This window comes from Crinia signifera, chromosome 3 (genome assembly GCF_055691185.1).
Source record: "Crinia signifera chromosome 3, ASM5569118v1, whole genome shotgun sequence".
Taxonomy (NCBI): Eukaryota; Metazoa; Chordata; class Amphibia; order Anura; family Myobatrachidae; genus Crinia; species Crinia signifera.
Genome location: NC_139219.1, coordinates 67,943,073 through 67,964,970, shown reverse-complemented (window position 1 = coordinate 67,964,970; position 21,898 = coordinate 67,943,073). Strand labels below are relative to the sequence as shown.

At 48.8% G+C, this 21,898-nt stretch overlaps 2 long non-coding RNA genes across 2 annotated transcripts in view; both read right to left on the bottom strand.

Moving 5' to 3' along the window:
* LOC146063513 (uncharacterized) overlaps window positions 1-21,898 on the bottom strand; it is a 165,311-nt gene that overhangs the window by 40,174 nt on the left and 103,239 nt on the right. The window lies entirely within an intron of this gene.
* Window positions 10,430-11,626, bottom strand: LOC146062509 (uncharacterized). The gene is made up of 2 exons (XR_014471365.1): window positions 11,545-11,626; window positions 10,430-10,607 (listed from the first exon to the last, which is right to left on the bottom strand). It is a non-coding gene; the product is annotated as an uncharacterized LOC146062509 (long non-coding RNA).

Genomic DNA, 21,898 nt, shown 5'->3' with positions numbered 1-21,898 from the left:
TGTAGTTTTAGCAATAGTTAATTTGTTGATTGTAGGTAATTACAGCCTACACGAACTCCCCCCCCGAAAGGGACAGAACTGGCCTAGGCGGACCTGATTCCAGTTCCACCTCGCCGTCTTACCACCCCCCCAACACTCCCTATCTGTAGTAGTTCATAATGTATGTTGATTCATTGTATTTTGTAGCGGTTCCCCTTGGGGACCCTCTTTACCAGGGATTTCGCCCTCACGGGCTCTTCTTTACTCTCTTTTCTTTAGTCAGTCCCCAATCTGTGGGGCGTCCTCTCCCTTCCCCCTCCCTCCTCCATTCCCTTGGCCTCTTGCTCCCCCTCCTCCCACCCTGGGGTTGGTATTCACCCCCCTCACAAGGCTCCTCCATAGCGTTGTACACACACGCCTATCCATGGCCCTAAAAATTTTATCAGTAAATGTTAATGGTCTAAATGCCCCTAGGAAACGTACTATCCTGCTAGAAGCTTGTAGGAGGGAAGGGGCATCCATTGTGTTCTTACAGGAAACACACTTTACAGGCAGGCATCCTCAACTGAAGGGCCGCTCGTTCCCAATTAATTTTTTTGCATCAGCAGATTGTAAAAAGCGCGGTGTGGCCATCCTAATCCGCAGCGATGTCCCCTTCACTCCTACCAAGACAATTGCGGACTCGGAGGGCAGATTTCTTATAGTGATTGGAAAGCTCAGATCCTCGACCGTGACCTTAGTCTCCCTGTACGCACCCAATCAAGACCAATCGCAGTTCTTTGACACCTTCTTTAAGAGACTGGACAAAGTGGCGCAGGGACACATCATCATAGGCGGGGACTTTAACACAGTTATAGACCCGATGTTAGACAAATCCCCCTTGGCCCCCCTTCCACGCACAACAGATACCCCTAGAGCCACACGCACCCTTATAGCCGCCATGAAACATTATGGAATATGTGATTCTTGGCGTCTGAAATACCCACACTCAAGAGATTATACCCATTTTTCGGCCCCTCACCAACAATACTCCAGAATCGATATGTTACTCATCTCCTCCACCCTCACTTCACACGTTAAGGGAGCGGGCATTACTCCATTCCCCTGGACAGACCACGCAGGGACCATCATGGACCTTGATCTCTATGATCGGCCACCCAGTGCCAGAAGATGGAGGTTAGACAACTCCATCTTGGACCACCCCTCCTCTTTGAAGGAGGTTAAAGCTGCCATCACTAACTATTTTAAGGAGAATCCCACATCCGACACATCTCCCGGCATTGTCTGGGAGGCTCATAAAGCAACAATTAGGGGCGTCCTTATATCTAGGGTGGCCTCGGTCCGGAAAAAATGGGCCTCCCAGATACAGGAGTTAGAAGCAAAGCTAGCTACCCTACTGGAGCATCATAAAAGCGCACCTACCTCTAGCCTGCTATCCCAAATTGAAAAGATCAGGGGCCAGTTGAATACTCTGCTAGCTCACCGGGCAGCCAAAATCCTTCTAAAGCTTGGGCAACGCTTTTATGACAAAGCGGACAAGGCTGACACCCTACTAGCCAACAAACTTAGAAGGCAGCAGGCCTCTAGGCTGGTTGAAAAAATACACTCTCCAACTTTAGGATCCTGCACGTTTGATCCGTTAGAAATAGCCAGGGAATTCCAACATTTCTATAATTCCTTATACAATTTAAAAAGTCCCCCCGTCCCGCCCGCTTCCGTTAGCGAAGAAACAATCTCCTACCTTGCAGATATCCCCCTCCCGATCCTCCCGGAGGCCCAACTGGCCACCCTAAACGTAAAGATTACAGAAGAAGAGGTGATAGCGGCAATCAGGTCAATGCGTTCGTCAGCAGCACCGGGCCCTGACGGGTTTTCAGCCATTTATTATAAGCGCTTTGCAAAAGAATTAGCCCCCCACTTAGTGGTTCTGTTTAACAACATACTGGAGGGTGCTTCTTTCCCCCCCGAGACGGCCCTGGCGGATATAGTGGTGATACCGAAAGAGGGCAGAGACCCGACCAATTGCGCAAATTACAGGCCGATTTCACTTTTGAACACTGACCTGAAGATTTACGCAAAAATTCTTGCCGGACGTCTGGCCCCACTGCTTCAAACCCTTGTCCATCCGGACCAGGTGGGATTTATTCCTGGGCGCCAGGCGTCGGACAACACAAGGCGAGCGATTGACCTTATCCATATAATTCAGAAGCGGAAAAACCCGGCCTTGCTCCTGGCATTAGATGCGGAGAAGGCATTCGATCGCATATCGTGGTCTTTTGCCTTTGCAGTGTTGGAAAGGATGGGTATCTCTGGACCCTTCTTAGAGGGGATTAAGGCCCTATATCGCACTCCTTCCGCCCGGGTTGTTGTAAACGGGGCAAGGTCAGACCCCTTTAATATAACCAATGGCACCCGCCAGGGCTGCCCCCTCTCTCCATTAGTCTTTGCTTTGGTCATGGAGCCTTTGGCGGCGAGGATACGCAATAACACGTCTATCCAGGGCATTAAGGTAGGCTCCGCGGAGCATAAAATAGCACTTTATGCGGATGATGTGCTCTTGACCCTCGCCAGTCCAGCGAGCTCTATCCCCCATTTACTATCAGAGATCCAACAATACTCCCACCTTTCCGATTATAAAATAAATGTGGGGAAAACCGAAGTTCTCGACTTCCATGTACCCGGGCCCCTTAAAACTGAGTTGATGAATATGCTGCCCTGTAATTGGAATGGGAAAAAAGTTAAATATTTAGGCATCTATTTAACACATCATCACCACCAACTCTTTCAAGCCAACTTCCCGAGACTGTTAGACAGGATTAAATCAGACCTCTCCACTTGGTCCTCCCACTTAATCTCCTGGATAGGCAGAATACACTCTGTTAAAATGAATATCCTCCCACGCCTGTTGTACCTTTTTCAGACCTTGCCCATATATGTCCCGATTTATGTTTTTAAGTTCCTACAACACCAGTCATCCCAATTCATATGGGACAAGAAACGCCCCCGTATTAGACTAAAACTACTGCAGAGGCCCTCATGCCGGGGTGGCCTGGGGATACCCGATTTCAAGAGATATTATTACGCATCACAGTTGTCCCAGATCGTTCAGTGGTGCAACCCCTGGGGTGCGAGTAAAGTCTGGGTGAACATAGAAACGGAAGACCTGGGCTTGAATACTCTGTCCTCACTGCTGTGGCTACCTAGAGCTAAACGTCCACGCACTACAGTGTCGCACCCGGTGGTGTCACGTGCTTTGGCGGTCTGGGACAGACTGAATAAATTATACAACCTAGCCCCGCCTCCCTCTCCACTGATACCTTTATTCCATAACCCCGCGTTCCCCCCGGGCATGGGATGCTCCTCCTTGTCCAGCTGGCTCAAAGAGGGCATTTATTATTTAAACGATATATCGGACAAAGCATCCTTCCCCCAGTTCTCCGAAGTCAGAGAAGGCACGTCAATTCCCAACATAGATTTTTTTCGTTTTCTCCAGATTCGCCACTTCCACTCCAAAGTGGTATCTACGCTAATGGCTAGGCCCCTAACCTCCGCTGAACATATTTGTTGGAGACGTGACTCATCTAAAGGTCTAATCTCGGCACTATACTCACTACTAGAACCCCTTGCAGACTCATCCCGGACTCCTCATGAAAAGGCGTGGGAGCGTGACATAGGTCTTGCTCTGGATGAGGAAGACTGGGAAGAAATACGCGATAATGCCGCGTCTAGTTCCATTTGTGTCAAAATAAAGGAAAATACATATAAATTGCTATACCGCTGGTACTATGTCCCCTCTAGGCTGCATAAGATATTCCCCGAGGTATCTGACAGATGTTGGAGGGGTTGCCCATCTGAAGGTGATTTCCTCCACATTTGGTGGACTTGCCCCCATATCTCGAACATCTGGGGAGAAGTAATAGACTTACTCACAGGCTTACTAGGAGTTTCGGTGCCCAGAGATCCCAGATACTTCCTTCTCCCGTTGAAACCCCCTGGGCTTACCCAACACCAACACAAGTTACTAAGGCACATATCCTCGGCGATGACGTGCCAAATTGCGGCTGATTGGAAAAAACCTACCCCAGCTCCATTACAGGCGATTCTCACGCGGGTGTGGTATGTCTATAAAATGGAATACATTACTGCAATTCTGCGCCACTCACTTAAGTCCTTCCATAAGGTGTGGGACCCGTGGCTCTCACAGCAAGACGTACCACCCCCGTTTGATCCAGGTTAATGAAGGCCATCAATCCCCCCCCCCTCCCATTCTTTTCCCTACTGTCTATCTTTCTCCTCATCCCTCCTCTCTCCCCTTCCCATCCCTGTGGTCTCACCACGCCCCTCCCCTCTTCTTCTTTCTAAGTTAAATACAGAAAACTTGGCAAATTGTGATACACGATATCTTGAGAGCTTGTAAAAACAGCTGGTCTGTATAGCCTGTTTATCACTGTATTTGCTCAATAAAATTGTTTCAAAAAAAAAAAAAAAAAGACGGATATAATATTTAGGTACTTGTTTAGTTTTATGGCGGCAGCATGGCCGCGCGCTACTTCCGGGTCTGTGTCCCCTTGCGGGGCTCGCTACACTCACCACACTATCTAAAATCAACTCCACGCCAACGTGGCAAGTGGGGGTATGAACTATCCATGTTGGCATGGAGTTTATTTTAGTGTGGCGAGCGTGAGGAGACGCCGACCCGGAAGAAGCGCGCAGCCATGCTGCCGCCGTGAAACTAAATAAGTACCAATATTTATTATTCATTCATGAAATAATGAATGGAATGATGACCACCTCAAAGGCAGAGAGAGAATACATACACAGAAAAAGTTCCATACACGTGCAATTATATAATAAGCCACCAGTCACTGTTCTGGCAATCCTACACTAGCTTGTAATAGCGCCTACTTTGTGTCATTTGTGTCCTACACTTATGTATTTCTAAATTGAAAGCAACTCACCTGGACAGACACGTTATAAGTTCAACAGTCCCACCATAGAAAGATCAATATGAGAACAAATATTGTGTACATGGAAGAAGAATGTGTAGTCCGTGCGTTTGGGTTGAAAGTTCTCCAAGGGTAAAAGGCCAAGTTGTGCAGTTAGTGCTGCGAAATCAGAGATACATTTAACCATTGCACTGTAATGAATATTAGAAGAGACTGCGAAGAGGGATTTATGCTTTAGAAGTTCGGTATTTAAATTATATATTCTATTTTGTTGGCCTTCTGGATAGAGCTCAGCAGACAAATCTGAATAAATGGTGTAGAAATCTTACTTAACATAATTGGAAACTGTCCCTCCTGTGGGGCGCAGCATCCGGGAGGGAAGGGGGGGGGGGCAGTTGTAGGGAGCAGAAGGTCACAGCTATTCTGTTTCCCAGAGCAGCCGGTGATGGCTGAAGAGATGACGTACGCATGCTCAAGGCATTTCTTCAGGGAGGGATCCGGGGAGGCTGCCCAGCTGCTCGGGTTGCACTGTGCACCCCCCAAAGTGATGAAAACAGTAGTTGCAGTGCTAGACGATGCCCTCTATGTCAAAGGTCATGCCCACCCAGAAAGTAGCCCTAACCCATTTTCAGCACGGCCACGCCTACGGCGCTGCAGGTCCCTATTTCAAAATACCAAGGTGTCGGGTATGGGAACATTCTGCCACACTTCACATTGGTACTAATCGCATATGTACTAACATTAGTATTGCAAAGGACAGCTCTCCCAATAAAAGATGTCCTTTGCGATCATCTGACCAGGGCTCAACCAATGCAGCCTGGGGTGTGGGAGCAGAGGGATGGGCCTGTATGCGTGTGATGGCTCCTCCTTCTCCCTGGAGCCGGAAGATGAGGCTGGACAGCTGGCCTGTGCTGCTGGGGGGGGGGTGCTGAACACCCGATGGCCAGATGGAGGAGAAGGGGGCATGGCATGACGCCCTGAGTGAGTGGTGTGGGGCAGGTTCTGTGGGGAAAGGAAGCAGGATGTAGAAAGAAGCCCAGAGGCTTTTGTTGGTGTTACCCTCTGCACTAAAGTCCGGGTTTTTACAGCATGAATCCCAGAAGCATGTGCGCAGATGTGGACACTTACACATCCACTCGTATGCGGATGCAGGGAGGAAAAATCATTTGACGGTTGCTCGTCATCGAATGATTTTTCAAGCCTTTGCTCTGAAAAGTAAGTTCTATGTTACCCTAAGGTCGTGCAACATGGCCGTTGGAAGTAAGATGCTGGAGTCATCTCTACTGTGCATCTCTGAGCCAGGGTATTTGGATGGTTGACAGACAATATCTAGGTTGACAGCCAATATGTCAACACCAAAAGGTCAACATGCACATGGTTGAAATTGGCAAAATGTCAATACAAGAACAATGTCGATATGAGGTTTTTATTTGCTTTTTTTGGGGGGGGGGGGGGGGGGGTCATTTGGTCTACAGCATGATGTTGACAGTCATTAGGTCGACACCATTGGGTCTAGGTCAACATGGGAAAAGGTCAACATGGTTCTAGGTCGAAGGTCATTAGTATGAAAGGTCATTAGTTCGAGTGTCTAGGTCGACGGTGAAAAGGTCGACATGGGGGAGTGAAAAGGGGTGGGGAGGGGGCAGGGCCACACGGACGGCTATTTGTTGGGGGTGTGGTCAGAGTGATAGCGCCATTTTAGCCACGACCCTGACATGCAATGCCGTTTATTTATGGCATTGCACTGCGGTTGACGGAGTTAAAATGACGCTATTCGCGTCATTTGACCCACGGGAGGGGGGGGGGGTCGCAGGTGCCGTGGGAGGGGGGGGATGGGGGGTCGTGGGAGCCAGGTGGTTTTGCAGGAGGGTTACCCCTCTTTACGGGGGGCCGGGATAGATGTACATTAACACTGAGATATTGTACAGAGTGAATATAATGGGGTTGTTTGCAAGAAACGGAAAGACAAATGTTGCTTCTTGCAAACAACCCCCTTGTATTCAGTCACAATTACTGAATGTGTTGGGCGCACCACCAATCCAAGACTACAATAATGCTGCTTTCAGCCCGCAAAACTGGCTTTGACCCTGTACTTGGAAACGTTTCCAAAAACGGGTCTGCCAGGTAAAACCCCTTTTAACACAGCATCTCTTAAACGGTATATTACCGTTTAAGTGCGTTTTTTTTACACTGGCAGACCCGTCTTTGGAAACTTTCCAAATACAGGGTCAAAGCCAGTCTTCAGCGCCCCCCCCCCCCCGCGGGTTAACACCACCAAACACCCCCCCCAAGCTAACAACCTCCCCCCCTCCAGGGCTAACAAACAAACACCCCCCCCCCGGCAGTGCAGTATGGTCGGAAGCACTCATGAAAAAAAGTGTCTTTCAGAAAATGGCTGCCCCATAGGAAAACCTATGTCACTTATAAGAAAAGTGACTTTCGGAAAATGGCTGCCCCCATACGAAAGACAGTTTTTTAAAACAGGTTTTCCTATGGGGCAGCCATTTTTTTCCTGAAAGACACTTTTTTTCATGAGTGCTTCCGACCAAACTGCACTGCCGGGGTCCGCAATTACGGAGGTACCGGTTGCACAGGGGGGGGGGGGTGTCTTAACACGTTGCGATGGATAGGGGGGTAGGGGGAGTCGACCCACGCATGGGGGGTGGCGGGGGGCGGCTCCAGTGCTGTGAATATTTAATGAGCGCTCATTAAATATTCACTGCGCTGAATTTAGGACCCAGCTCATTGGCTGGGACCTAAATACCGTTTCAGACCCGATTTTTATGCCAAAATACTGGGTCTGAAACGAGTAGGACCCTCCATTTTAACTGTTTTACAAAATCGGCTTTTGTAAAACGGTAAAGTGGTCCTGCACCTTTCAGACCGCACAGATTACCGTTTTAAAACGGTTAAAAAAAAATCGGCAAAATACCGGTTTTTAAGTGCGGTCTGAAAGGGGCATAATTGTATAAAGGTAGTCCAATATATTGGTTTAATAGATGGTTCAGTTAGAATGTTCTAATTGATGGTTGAAGTCTGTGCGGATCCATACACCTCTTCTTATATTGTACAGAGTAACATAATGGAATAACATTAGGTGTTACAATACCAGCAACCAGGGCTAGGACTACATGCCCTGGAGGTTTAGGTGTGACCCTTACAGTATATACATGAACAAAATAATGCAAGTGTACTTAAGACAGAAAGAAAAAACATTAAGGATAAATAAAGTGAAATACCCGCAGGAGATTTCTGCACCCCTCTCATACGGTTGCTCACCATTTTATATACAGTACATTATAGATATTGTATTTATTTTGGTCTTTCACTGACATATAATACAATCCAGCAGGTGCTGCGACAGCAGAAATTGGGACTGGGCACAGAACATAGGGTGACATTTAATAGGATGAGAGATTCAGAAAGTGAGAGAGTTGGTAAAAAAAATTCCATTTTTTTCCCCAAATCACACTGGTTTTGCAATGTAAATGATTGCTGCTTTAAAAAAATGGAGATTTCTTACCAAATCTCTCACTTTCCGAATCTCATCCTATTAAATCCCCCCCATGATGTTCTCACAGTAATGCACTCAGGGGGCCACCTGAAGAGTTAGATCCAGATCTCTGTACGGGTGCAGGGGGGGGCGGCGCCGGGCCCACTGAACAATGTTCTGGGACCGCCGATCGCCATGCTGGGGGCAAGCCCAGCACCAAGGTAAGTTGCTGCCCCCTCAGTGCACCCCCTAGCCGCCGTCCGGGAGGTGAATGGATGCTGCACTCAGGCATCCATTCACCTCCTCCCTGGCTCCGCTGCTGTCCCCCCGCCCAAACTCCATACTGACTGTGGTCCGAAGGTTGGGCTCCCCCATTGGTGTAAACGGGCCCCGGGTCAGATGACCTGGCATACCCGTTTACACTGCCCCACCACCCGGGTCCTCCTCAGGCTCCACACTGGTCAGGACCTGGGTAAAATTCCCAGGGTAGGAAAATGGACCCAGGTTTTTTTTTCAGCTACCCAAATTGACCCGGGTCAAAGAGGCAAAAACACGGATTTTTGTGGTGGTGTAAAAGGGGTATGAGTGTAAATTTCAAACCACAGACACTGCGGACTCCACCGGTGTCTACAAGTCCATGTGGCCCATTTTACGGTATCCGGACTATTTGTCTACAACAAGGAGATAGACAGCCATTAGGTCGACACCATTAGTTCGACAACTCAATAGGTCGACATGCCATTAGGTTGACATGTTCATTAGGTCGACATGTCATTAGGTCGACATGCTATTAGGTCGACACTGCCATTAGGTCGACAGTCAAAAGGTCGACATGTTTTTTTTTACTGTTGTTTTTTTTTGAGCCGACATGTGCCGATAGGCGGTATTTCATGCCCTACCATCCACTACGGCGTGGAGTTAGATTATAATAGTGTGCCGAGTGCAGCGAGGCACCATGCCGAAGCATCGCGAGCGAAGCGAGCAATGCGAGGGGCTGCGGTTCACTTCAAACTGTGTCCATGTCGACATTTGGGTCAAAAACAGTGAAAAAAACCATGTCGACCTTTTGACTGTCGACCTAGACACTGTCGACATAATGGCAGTGTCGACCTAATGAACATGCCGACCTAATGAACATGTCGACCTAATGGTATGTCGACCTATTGAGTTGTCGAACTAATGGTGTCGACCTAATGGCTGTCTATCTACTTGTTGTAGACAAATGGTCCCGCATGCCCATTTTACAGTGTACACCCTGTAGCTGTGTAAGAAAAAAATCAGGATGACACATCAATGCAATACAGGTCTTTACTCAGCATGAGCCGGACACCAAGTGGAAGTAACAGGAGACAAAAAGGAAGGGAGTCACTTCATGATGTACAGCAAGCATTTACATCCCCACCTTTCAATCTGGAAGGATGCAAAATATAGAAGAAACAAATGCAACAATGTGACAATGGCCCTTATTCTGATCGGTGCGGATATTCCCGCATTCTTACGGTGCGGTCCGCACGCCACGGTGTTTTGCCGCGTGCGGCCATCGTCCGTAGAAACGCCCACGTGTCCTCCGCATTCGGACGGACTCACTCTTTAAGAACAGGGCGTGTTTACGGACGACATACAAACCATGCGTGTGCGGGAGAAACACTCCGATTCTGCACGGTATTACTGAGTATTACAGAGTATGCTCGGAAATACCGCATCCGAACGGGAGCCAAGCGGTGCTACCGCCCGTAAGCGGAGTATTTACGCCAAACAACCCACTATTATGTCAATTCTGCAATACATCACATGACCCACTTATTCAATTACCTATCCTCATAAAAAACAGCTTATTTGGAATTGGAATCAATTAGATGCCAATATATCCTTACAAGCATGCCTAACACATCCATTGCACACATTAACCCTTACAGCAATGTAAGTGCAATGGTTTGTATTACACCCTGTGTAAAAGATTATAAACAATCTACACATATACTGTTTCAAGTGCAAATAAAACCAACAACTGTGAACTTGCATAAAGAATTTATTTTAAATCAACATTAACATAAAAAATAAAATATAAAATATAATAAATCAAAGCAGCAGATCGCGGATGTCCTGCAGGTCTGCTAGAAGGAGCCTTAAATGTTGCTCCGCTCGCAGGACGGCCCCACGCACCCCCTCATCTGCCGGTGTGGTGTCATCTGTGGGCATGTCAAAGGGGCAAAAATTAGTCATGTTATTCATGCATACATTTCACATACTGCGACATAAATTGCACAAATGCTAGGTGACATGTGTGTATATATATATATATCTATCTATGTAGAGAGATAGAGACACACATAGATAAATAGATATGACACATACATATATACATACATGCTAACTTATTTACTACATACTGTCTTTTTTGGCCTCTACCCTTTACTCTGCAGAAGACATAACAGTCATATTGTTTCTTCTCAGTCACAACCCACCCATGACTAACCAATGACAAGCATGTCATGGCCTCCGTCAATAAGAACTTGTCACAATCTGCTCAGTCTAAGTTCAGTGATGGTTCGTGGCATGGGAGTTATGCAAATGTCAGGAATGCACAGTACACATCCTCAAAATCATAATTCTGTCTAAACCAACCTACAATTCTGTGAGGGCAAAAAAACAATCTGAACTACAGGGGGTGTTTAGGTAGAGGAGGCTCCTGGGACACTGGCAACTTCTGACTCCATTCCAAGGTAGGCCGGCCCATACTCCATTTATAGCATACATCCTATAGTTTAGAAATAACATTCACCAACAATATAGATTCCACTATTTGATGGGTCATAATCAACACTTGCAGCAGGTGAATTTCATCCACAAATGATCCACTCATCCCTTTACTCCAGGATCCTGTTTAACTACTACGGTTATGTGGCAGTCAAAATGGAGCTCCAACCCATCCCACAAACCTGTGTAATTCAGAGGTGTCCTGGATGAAAGGGATGCCTTGGACACCCCATCTAACCCGTACCTGTATCTGTAGCTACCCACTTTGGGGTCTATATGAATAGTATGGGCCAAAAATTTGTTATCACCAGTGCTACATAACAAATACCAGTACAACTACTTCATTAATGATGCATTATGTTAACATACCGATCTGATGGTACTCCGGGGCCTGGCACGCCTCCTCCCCCTCGTCATCAGACTCCTCCGGGGCAACCGTGGCCTCCTCAGCCCCCTCCTCCGCCAGCTCCTCTGCCACAATAACCTCCTCCTCCAACTCCTCCTCCACCTCCTCCTCCTCCTTCTCCTCCTCCTCCTCCTCCTCCTCCTCCTCCACCACCACCACCACCTCCTCCACCTCCTCCTCCGCCACCAACACCTCCTCCTCCGCAACCAACTCCGCTTCCACATCCTCCTCCACCACCTCCTCACGCACCTCCTCCTCCTCCACCACCATCTCCTCCTCCTCCACTTCCTCCTCCTCCACCCTTGCCGCCACCTCCTCCTCCGGGTCTTGGGCCTCCTCCTGGCCCAGGGCTGCCTCCGCCTCTTCACGGGCCTGTCGGGCTTGGGCTCGTGCTGTGTGGTAGAAAAAAAAATCATGGTCAATGTCGGGTCATTGGGGCACATGTATTAATCCATAACAAGACATACATGGAAGGGTGATAATGATGGCAAACGATGCAGGAAAGTAGCTCCTTACTGTTCATGGATTCCAAATTGTGACATGTAAATTATTATGTGATTGTTAGTAATTTGTTCACACATTACAACCCAGGCATTTATCAATGTGTAACACATATTAGATCTGGCACATTGTATGCATCAGAATCCTCAATGCTATGGCATTACATATAAAAGCCACATGACTGCATGTTAACCAGGAAGAAGCACACATAACAGTCTATGGACTTTTAAACCCATGGACACCCAGTTATCATGAGACACATTTTATTGTTTATATATGCTATGTTGTAAGTGCGAAATTTCATAGCTAAAATACTCACAATCAGCAATTTCGCTCCTGAGTTGCTGGAGCAGCTGGGGCTGGCGCCTGCGGAGGTCCGACCACCGCCTCTCAAGCTGCCCGAGGGACCTCCGTACCCGAGTGCGGGCGTAAATTCGGCGCCCTGCCGCAGCATAGGCCCTCCGCTTATGGCGGTTTGTGATAAACGGCCCCGCACGGCCCAGCCTTGTCTCCATGACGGAGACAAGAACCCTCAGCTCCGCATGTGTGAAGGGTTCTGCCCTTCGTGTCTCCGCCATGTTGACAATGGCATCTATCAACCAATCAGGTGGTGGCATTGGTTGATCACAGTTATTTGTGTTAATAACTTTATTGTTCATCTTTACATGAACAGCGTGTCTGCGCCAACACAAATGGTGACAAATTCGCATGCCTTCAAAACAGTAGTGTTGATGTATGGCAATGAACAAATCTGATATATATAAAACACAGTGTGTATGCACTTAGCAAATCCAATGACGCCTCGCTCCGCCAAGCAACGCGTGCTATAGCAATTTGATGGAAGGCCTGCTGGCTTCTGCGCAGGGTCTCGGTGGCAAATGTCATGGCCATGAAGTGCCCCTTGCGCCTGAACATGGCCGACGTCACACGCCTCAGGATTCGGCAGAAGGCCGGCTGAGATATTCCAGCAAGTACTGCCACTACTTGTTGGAATGATCCTGAGGCGCAGAAATGCAACACCGCCAGCAGCTGTGTGTGAGGCGGAATTGCTGTCGTGATCCCGTGTAGAGGTTCCAGATCGCTCTGAATTAAGGTGAGCAGATCCAGAATTACATGTGGCGGTAACCGGTACCTAGTAAGTACCTCATCATCGGGCATAGCAAACAGAGTCACCCGTGTGCGATAGATTCTAGCACGTCCTGGCCTCCTTGGCCGACGAGTGGGGAGAGCCGCAAGTGCCCTTAGCCTCCTCTCCATGTAGCGCATAATAGCTTCAGCAACCTATAAAGAAATGAACATAAATACTGATGCACCTATGCACATAATGGCCATATCCCACTACAAATAGATTTGTAGCCTTCAATACGTACAATAGATGGCCGCCCCGTGAAATCCCGCAGATCCATTTGACTCTCTAATGATGACACAATAATATGAACTCAATACACACCGTCCAAAACACACAGATAAAGGTGTCAGCATTTTTTGCCGACATCATGTACTATGACACATTTCATCTATTGCTGGGACATGTTGTCCTGCAATAGATGAACCCACACAGGTTGAAGACCTGTGAGTGAAATAGTGAACATGTGACATGTTGCAATAATGATACACCACTTTGCTGGCCCAACAATCTGTAGTCAGTGAGGCAATGGTGCATACATTCATACACTTACATTGTTAATGGATATCATATCTACAAGGAGCATGGAAGAGCTTACCTTAGACCCTGACAAGTCCAGATCTGGAGACAAATGATTCTAGCAGGAAGTCACTATTTATAGGGCTCTCACATGTGTGGTCTATAACAGTAGAGATGAGTATTGCATGACTTGTGGGCTGGATTCTCTAAGGGATTGGGCTACTTTTAGCTTGCACTAAAACGCCACAATACCACAGTAGTCATGAATGAAATGTCATGTCATGCTAGCAAATAGCATGTGTATTGTGCAATAGTCACAGGTGTATCAGAAGATTCTATGCAATGTTAGCATTGGTGACCAGTATTTCATGTAGAACTTTCGCCAGGTTTTACACAATGGAATTTCCGCCACCGTATGCGGCGCGAAAAAACAGCGACGTACGCTCACGCACGGAACGCAGCTGCCGCTGATGTCCGCCAAACAGATTACACAAACAGTATATAAAGGTGTATTAGAAGGTGACAATGTTGTTGCTAACATGTCTGGATCCCAACCAGAGGTGGACCCAGTGCTGCAGCAACTATTTGACCAGATGGACTCCAGCACCACCTATGTGCCACTGCACATGCGGGCAGTGGGTAATGAGGAGGCTGCTGCCCCTTCTACAGCAGGGGAACCTGCACCTGACCATTCTACAGCAGGGCAACCTACACCTGGCCCTTCTGCAGCAGGCCAACCTGCAGCTGGCTCATATCCACCATCAGCAGAATTGTTTGGAACACAACAGGGGACTTCACAAGGTAGTACCATGGCCAGCACTTCAAGTGCAGCGACTGGTGCCAGGGGGCGTGGCCAGGGACGTGGCAAGGGGCGAGCCAGTGCAACAGCGGAACCACCCAAAAAAAATAAGGCATATGAAGCACAGGAGCTGGCCATCCTGGTTCCCCGAGCACGTGATTGGATAGAGTGTCCATCCGAGAAGCTGACACACACACGCAGATGGAAGATTTGGGAACAGATAACGGCAGAGATTAATGAAGTAGCGCCACAAGTTCGTGAGACGGACCATGTGAAGAAGAGGCAAGTTGTTTTGTGATACATGTGGCCAGTAATAGCCAAGTAATGATTGAATTGATGCTTAGATGCATTTAGCAAATGGGCCGTGAGGTTGTTACGATACACATACATTATTGCCATGTTATTTCGTTGAGAGTTAGAGTAGGGTGATTGTGAATGTGTATTGTAACGGTTGATATCATAGTTGCATGTAATATTATATATGGGACATTAATCACATGTTGTAATATGTAGCACAGAGCAATGGCTGCAACAGCTAACATTGGGAGTGACATGTATTAATATGTCAACTTACATTGCAGGTGGCAGGACTTCAAAACCAACCTGAAGAGGAAGATGACCAAGCGGTGGGAACACAGCCAGACATCTGGGGCCGGCCCCATGCCATCAGGGCTAGAGCTCACCCCCCTGGAGGTGATGGCCGAGAGCTGTATATCAGTTGAGGAGATCAGGGGGGTGAGCACGATGGATAGCGAGGCCCCAGCTGAAGTGTTTGCGTCTTTTCTGGAAGGTAAATATTGGTCATGCCATAAACTTGTGCAAGTAATTATCGTAGAATGTCTCCTAATTGTGTTTATCTTTTCCCACAGACACCCCACCGCTTGGTGACGACTCTGTTCAGGAGGTGGAGGAGTCCGTGCCACCTGGCCCCAGAGGTAGGCCTGTGCAGCAGCAGGCATCGGCCCAAGCCGATTTGGGCGCCTTGGCCCAGGTGCTTGGGGACATCAACCAGCAGGGAGACTTGGCATCAGAACGGGTGCGTAGGACCGAGGAGATCCTGGCGAGCTTGGTCAGCACCCAGCAGTCCATGGCTGCGAGCATGCAGGCCATGGCTGCAAGTGCTCAGGTGCTGGCCGAGCAAGCCACCCGCCAAAATGATCTCCTCCTCCACCATAATGAGCTTATGGTGGAGCTGGTTACCAGCAACAGGGTCCTAATGGCATCCGTTTCTGGTGCATTACCACCGGCAACACTCCCTGCTGGCAGGAGGGGTAGACCAGCCAACCCCTCCACATCATCTGCTCCACCTGCCCCAGCATCTGGCCGTCCCCGAAGAGCTGCTGCACAGGCCAAGGAGCCTACCAAGGCCAAACGTGGTCGGAAATGAACTTGTGGCTGCATTAATCTCCGCCGTTATGTGTTCCCAAATCTTCCATTGTGCTGTGTGTGTCAGCTTCTTGTGTCCAATCACGTGCTGAGGGTAACCAGCTGAGCCCTTGCTTCATATGTCCTTTGTGGTTCCCCTGTTGCCCTCTTTTGCCTGCCATTACTGTCAGCTGTACTTGAAGTGATGGCCATGGTACTATCTTGTGAAGTCCCCGGTTGTGTTCCAAATGATTCTGCTGATGGTGCATATGAGCCAGCTGCAGGTTGGCCTGCTGCAGAAGGGCCAGGTGTAGGGTGCCCTGCTGTTGAATGGTCAGGTGCAGCTTGCCCTGCTGTAGAAGGGCCAGCAGCCTCCTCATTTCCCACTGGCTGCATGTGCAGTGGCACATAGGAGGTGCTGGAGTCCATCTGTGTGCAATTATATTTGTTTTGTATTATTATTTATTTTGCTGCATTCCTGCCATGTTGTTTATTGTTTGTATGTATTATTTTATGGTCATTGCATCACACTGGCATTGACTGTGACATGAATATAAATAAATGTGTTTACTTTACCCAAAATGTGTGGTTTCATGAGTACATGTCAAATACACATGTGTATTGCTAGTATTAATATTCTGTCATGTCCATTGTTAGCAGTTTGAAAGTGTCTGACAAGTACAGCATATGTGGGGGACTAGTAAGGTTTCCTTGAAGCAGCAATGGTTTCAATTAAAGCACTGACAAGCGGCCTATTAGTGAGTAATGAGTAAAGGAGTAGATTCTATTGGGTTCAGGTGTTAATGGTTGTAGTCATTAGGCGTACGTTCGCCTACCGCATGAACGAGTGGTGTCCGCAAAGCAATAGTACACTTGTGGACACCGCACATTTCTGCCCTTTTTGATCGCGTGCATTCGGAGTGGTTTCCGAATGTACGCCCCCCAACATAAGTGTACTCCCCCGTGTCCGCCCATGTTTCCGCCCCGTTTTGCCCACTTTGAAACTACGCCCATGTGTCATTCCGCATGACGCCCATAATACGCCCCTATTTCCCGAATGATAGCGGTGAACAGTTCTGGACGGGATCTGGCCGAACTGGTACCGAGTCAAGGCGTGGCACATGCGCGTTGCGTTCTCCACGCATGCGCAGACGCCGTAAAGACGCGATCCGAAAGTATGCGGTAAAGTCCGCGTCAATCAGAATAAGGGCCCGGGTCAGGCGTGAACAAAAGAAAATACATTATACAATAAAGTCTTGGAACTTTGGGCTGGGTTTGGACACATGGCCCCATCTGGTAATGGTACACTGGTATCTTAATGGCATGTCCGCTGTGACACCAGAGGCCTCTATTACTTCAGAAGTGGTCTCTGCGGAAGGACTGTCCATGCAATGCGAATCATCACTGACATTGGTTGCAGCTGTGGTAGAAGCTGATGAGTCAGGCTGTGTAGAGCTTTCTTCAGGTACACTTAACAAATGGCGGCAGTTGTGTTCATAGAGAGCATTATCAGACTGTACCACATAGCTATTTAGATGACCTGCAGGATGCTGAACCACTGCCATTCTGTCAAATCCATGCTCAGTTTGCATGCAGACGGGCTGGCCTGGAGACAGTGATGGCAGGCGGTATGCTGATCTGTCACAAGAAGCTTTGGCAGCCATTCTGCGCTTGCTAATGTTCTCCTGCACCTGTGGCTCTACTCTGGGTTGCAGGAGCTGCTTTGCCATTGGGATGCCTGTGCGGGTGCGCCGTGCTAATAGGCACTGTGCAGGGGATAAAAGTTCATCTTGGGGCGTGTTTCTCAGGTTTAACATCTTACCAATACCGATCCGCCTTGTGCACACTTCTCCATTAAGTGCTTTGCAGAGCGGACCTCACGCTCTTCCAATCCATTGGACTGTGGACTACAGGTGATGTGCTGGAAGTCCCATGTATTCGCAAAGTCCTTTAACACTCTACTCTTGAATTGCATGGCATTATCAGTGATCAGCTGCTGCGGGGTGCCATGTGCTGCAAAGTGTCTCTCCGGCTTTGCAATGACCATTTGACTTGGTCTGAGCAAGTAGTTTATGTTGAACCATCCTGAATAGAAGTCAGCTAGTACCAGGTACTCCTTCCCCCTCCATTCGACTAGATCAACTGCAAGAATGGACCACGGAAGATCAGGAATGTCATAGAGCAGCAAGGGCTCCCATGGCAGGTGTGAAAGCAAGGCAGCCGGAATCATGAAGCGATGACCCCACAGGATGAAACCATCAGACACGGTGAGCTCATCTCTCATACAGTAGAATGGCGAAGGCAGTGAGCAGGTCCTTGGATGAGGATGGCCAGCCATTGAGAATCACAGCAGAGAGACGCTGGCAAAGATCATCGTCAAGTGTAGCAGCACACCGCTCTTCCAGCCGCTTGGTAGATAGCACCTCCACAGACTCTGGCCACCATAAGCTATGTTGATGTTGTCTCGTGGGTTATCTATGCAGTTGGATCTATTTCATGTAGTTGTTTGTTTGATATGACATTGATCTTCGCTCCTGAGTCTATTTTGACCATGGCCACCTTTTTCTTATTCATTCTTCTCAGTTTGATAATATTTCGCCCTGCTCATCCATGTGGTCTACCATTTGCCACGTGCATTACATCCTTTATCATATGCGGGGAAGCTTTGTTTGTCAGGAGGGTGCTGTGCCGCACAGTTCAAACATGTGGAGGATTGGTGTGGAACGCCGGCCACCATGACACACCTCAGCATCCTTTATTAGTTTCCATGTGCCATTTTCAGACTGCTCATGTCTGATACAGATATTTATAGCAATTTCTAATGTGAGGCCCTTCTCCCACAGCAGCTGTGCACGTACCTTGTCCCTGTGTATGCCACATACTGCTTTGCCAGCAGTTTTAGCATGGAGACGTAGGACTGTATAGTGTCATCACCCTTTTAGTTTGTGCTGTTGAAAACATGCCTGTCCATAATTACATTCTTTACTGGCATGCAGATCTCTTCAAACTTTACAATTAGGATGTCAGGATCCTCTCTGTCTTCACCGTCAGCGTATACAAAAGCCGGAGGGCTGTTGACGAACTGAGAGTTGGCACAGACTTTTGGCGGCCTGGAAGCCGGAGGGGTGTTGACGACCTGGGAGTCGACAAGGACTGTAGACATCCTGGGAGCTGGAGGGGTGTTGACGACCTGGAAGCTGACACAGCTGTTGACGGCCTGGGAGCCGTCACCGGCAGCTGAAGGCCTGGGAGCCGACACGGGCGGCTGAAGGCCTGGGACCCGACACAGGAAGCTGATGGCCTGGGAGATGACACGGGCAGCAGACGGCCTGGGAAACAACACGGGCGGCTGACGGCCTGGAAGCCGACACGGGTGGCTGATGGCCTGGGAGCCAACATGGGCAGTTTATGGCCTGGGAGCCAACACGGGCGGTTGACGGCCTGGGAGCCGCTGGAGAGTCTGTCTGGTCTGGAAGCCAGAAGGGTATGTTGGCCTGGGAGCCACAGGAGAGTCTGTATGGCCTGGAAGACAGAAGGGTATGTTGGCCTGGGAGCCAATGTAAGGCACTGTCAGTCAGGGAACCGAAAGTGTGTTCTTCAGCCTGGGAGCTGGTGATGGTTGCAGCGTCGACCTGGGAGTCGGTGACGGCAGCGTCGACCTGGGAGTTCATGATGGCAGAGTCGACCTGGGCAGCTGGATGCTGGAGATAATAAAACAGCAGCTACAGCAGGTGGAATTAACCAGGCAAGGTGGTAGTAACAACAGCAGCAGCAGCAGGATGAGGTTCACTGTAGCAGGTACTCAGGAGCCTTGGAGTCAGTCTCTGGGGAACTCTCAGGAGAATGACAGTGAGGTTTTGAGGTGACGCCTGTGTCAACTAGGGAGTCGAAGATGGTGATGGCCCTTTAAGAGCCAGTACAAAACTCTGCTAAAGGATGCTGGAGTGCTCTAACCTCTTCCCTTGGGAGCTGTAGATGGTAAGCAGTTTGGCTGGTAACCTGGCAGGTAGAGAGTACCAGGGAGCTTTATTGACAGCAGGAGGCAGCAGCAGATTGCACAGGTAATGCTCAGGAACTCTGGACAGGAACCTGGAGCCTTAGGATGCTGACTTCTGGATGAACACAGGGATCAGACTAGTTGTTCAAGGCTCTGAGCTGTTCTCAAGGGTGGGATGTATTAATATACATCGCCGCCCCTCGCCGCACGGCCTCCGTGATGGCAGAGCATATGTACTAACATATGCGGCTGGCATCGCGGTGCAATGACACCTGTAATTTGGTGTGCGTGGGGTATCCGTCACCTCCCTGGCGCCTCCTCCTCCCCTCATGCCGGGACAGCCCAGCGTGGCTGTTCCCGATGCCTCCCCCCTGCAGCGGGAAGGACATCCAGCTGCCTTGCTAGGGGGAGGAGGGGTTTACCGGGTCCAGGAGGACCTGCAGCAAGGTAATCCAGAGGGAGGGGGAGAGGGTGGGGGTGGGATTGCGTCGGAGGCGGCGAAAAGAACTACCCTTAATATCATCCATATAGATGTCTAATGGCTGTTCAGTGGCGTAACTATAAATTTTGTTCCCCCCTGCCTAAAAAAGTTTCTGGCGCCCCCCCGGTAATGAAACTTAAACTATACGTGACACTGTAATGCCAGTTTAACTGTACGCAACACACATAGTAATGACACTTGCACTATAGGCCACTAGTACATCTAGTCCTAATAAAGTAAAATCGCAACCCAACACCAACAACTGCATATATCATAATGCCCATTCCACATAATGCCACACACTGTAATGCCCATTACACATTATGCCAGGGCTTGACAAATTTTTGTAAAATATGGACGACAGGGACAATGCGCACCAAAGGTGCACGCCGTAATGCCTATTATTATTATTTATTTATTTGCAGTTTTTTATATAGCGCAGCAGATTCCGTTGCGCTTTACAATTTACTATTACACATCACACCCCCATTACATAGTATACCACATGCCATAATACTCATTACATGTTATGCCATACACTGTAATGCTCATTACACGGTATACCAAACACCATGATGCCCATTACACATTATACCAAACACCATGATGCCCATTACACGTTATACCAAACACTGTGATGCCCACTACACAGTGCACCTCACAACATTATGCCCCTTACACATTACGCCTCACACCGTGATGTCCCTTACAAGTTACACCTCAGACCATCACGGTAAACATTGCGCTTTACACCGTGATGCCCATTAAACATTACGTCTCACACCCTGATGTGCATTACGCCTCACACCGTGATGCCCATTACACATTATGCCACATATCGTAATGACTATTACATATTATTCCATTCCTTCCCCCTGTGTCAGCCATGTCCCCCTCCCCCTGTGTCAGCTCTGTCCCCATTCCCCTTTGTCAGTCCTGTCCCCCTCCCTCTGTGTCAGCCATGTCCCACTCTCTGTGTTAGCCCTGTCCCCCTCCCCCTGTGTCAGGCAAGTCCCCCTCCCCCTGTGTCAGCCATACCCCCCTCCCCCTGTATCAGCCATGCCCCCCTCCCCCTGTGTCAGCCATGTCCCCCTCCCCCTGCGTCAGCCATATCCCCTTCCCCCCTGTGTCAGCCCTGACCCTATTCCCCTGTGCTTTACAATTTACTATTACACATCACACACACCCATTACATAGTATACCACATGCCATAATGCCCATTACACGTTATATCAAATACCATGATGCCGTGATTTGGGTGGCGGCAGCAGGAGCGACGTGGGACTGTCAGAGAGTTGTACGGTGGCCGGTCATTAGGAGCTGCCTGTGCACTCCCAGCATTCCATATAATTTTAAAAAACAAACTCCGGGCGGATGCTGGTGCCTGGCGCCCACACAGCCACTCGCTCCCCCAAGCGGCAAAGGGGGCTGCCTTACAATAGTTTTGCCACTGTGTCTGTGTGTCTCCGAAACACTGCCATCTGTTGGCAGTGAGTGAAACAACATCTTTGTCTGTCACACATGCACAA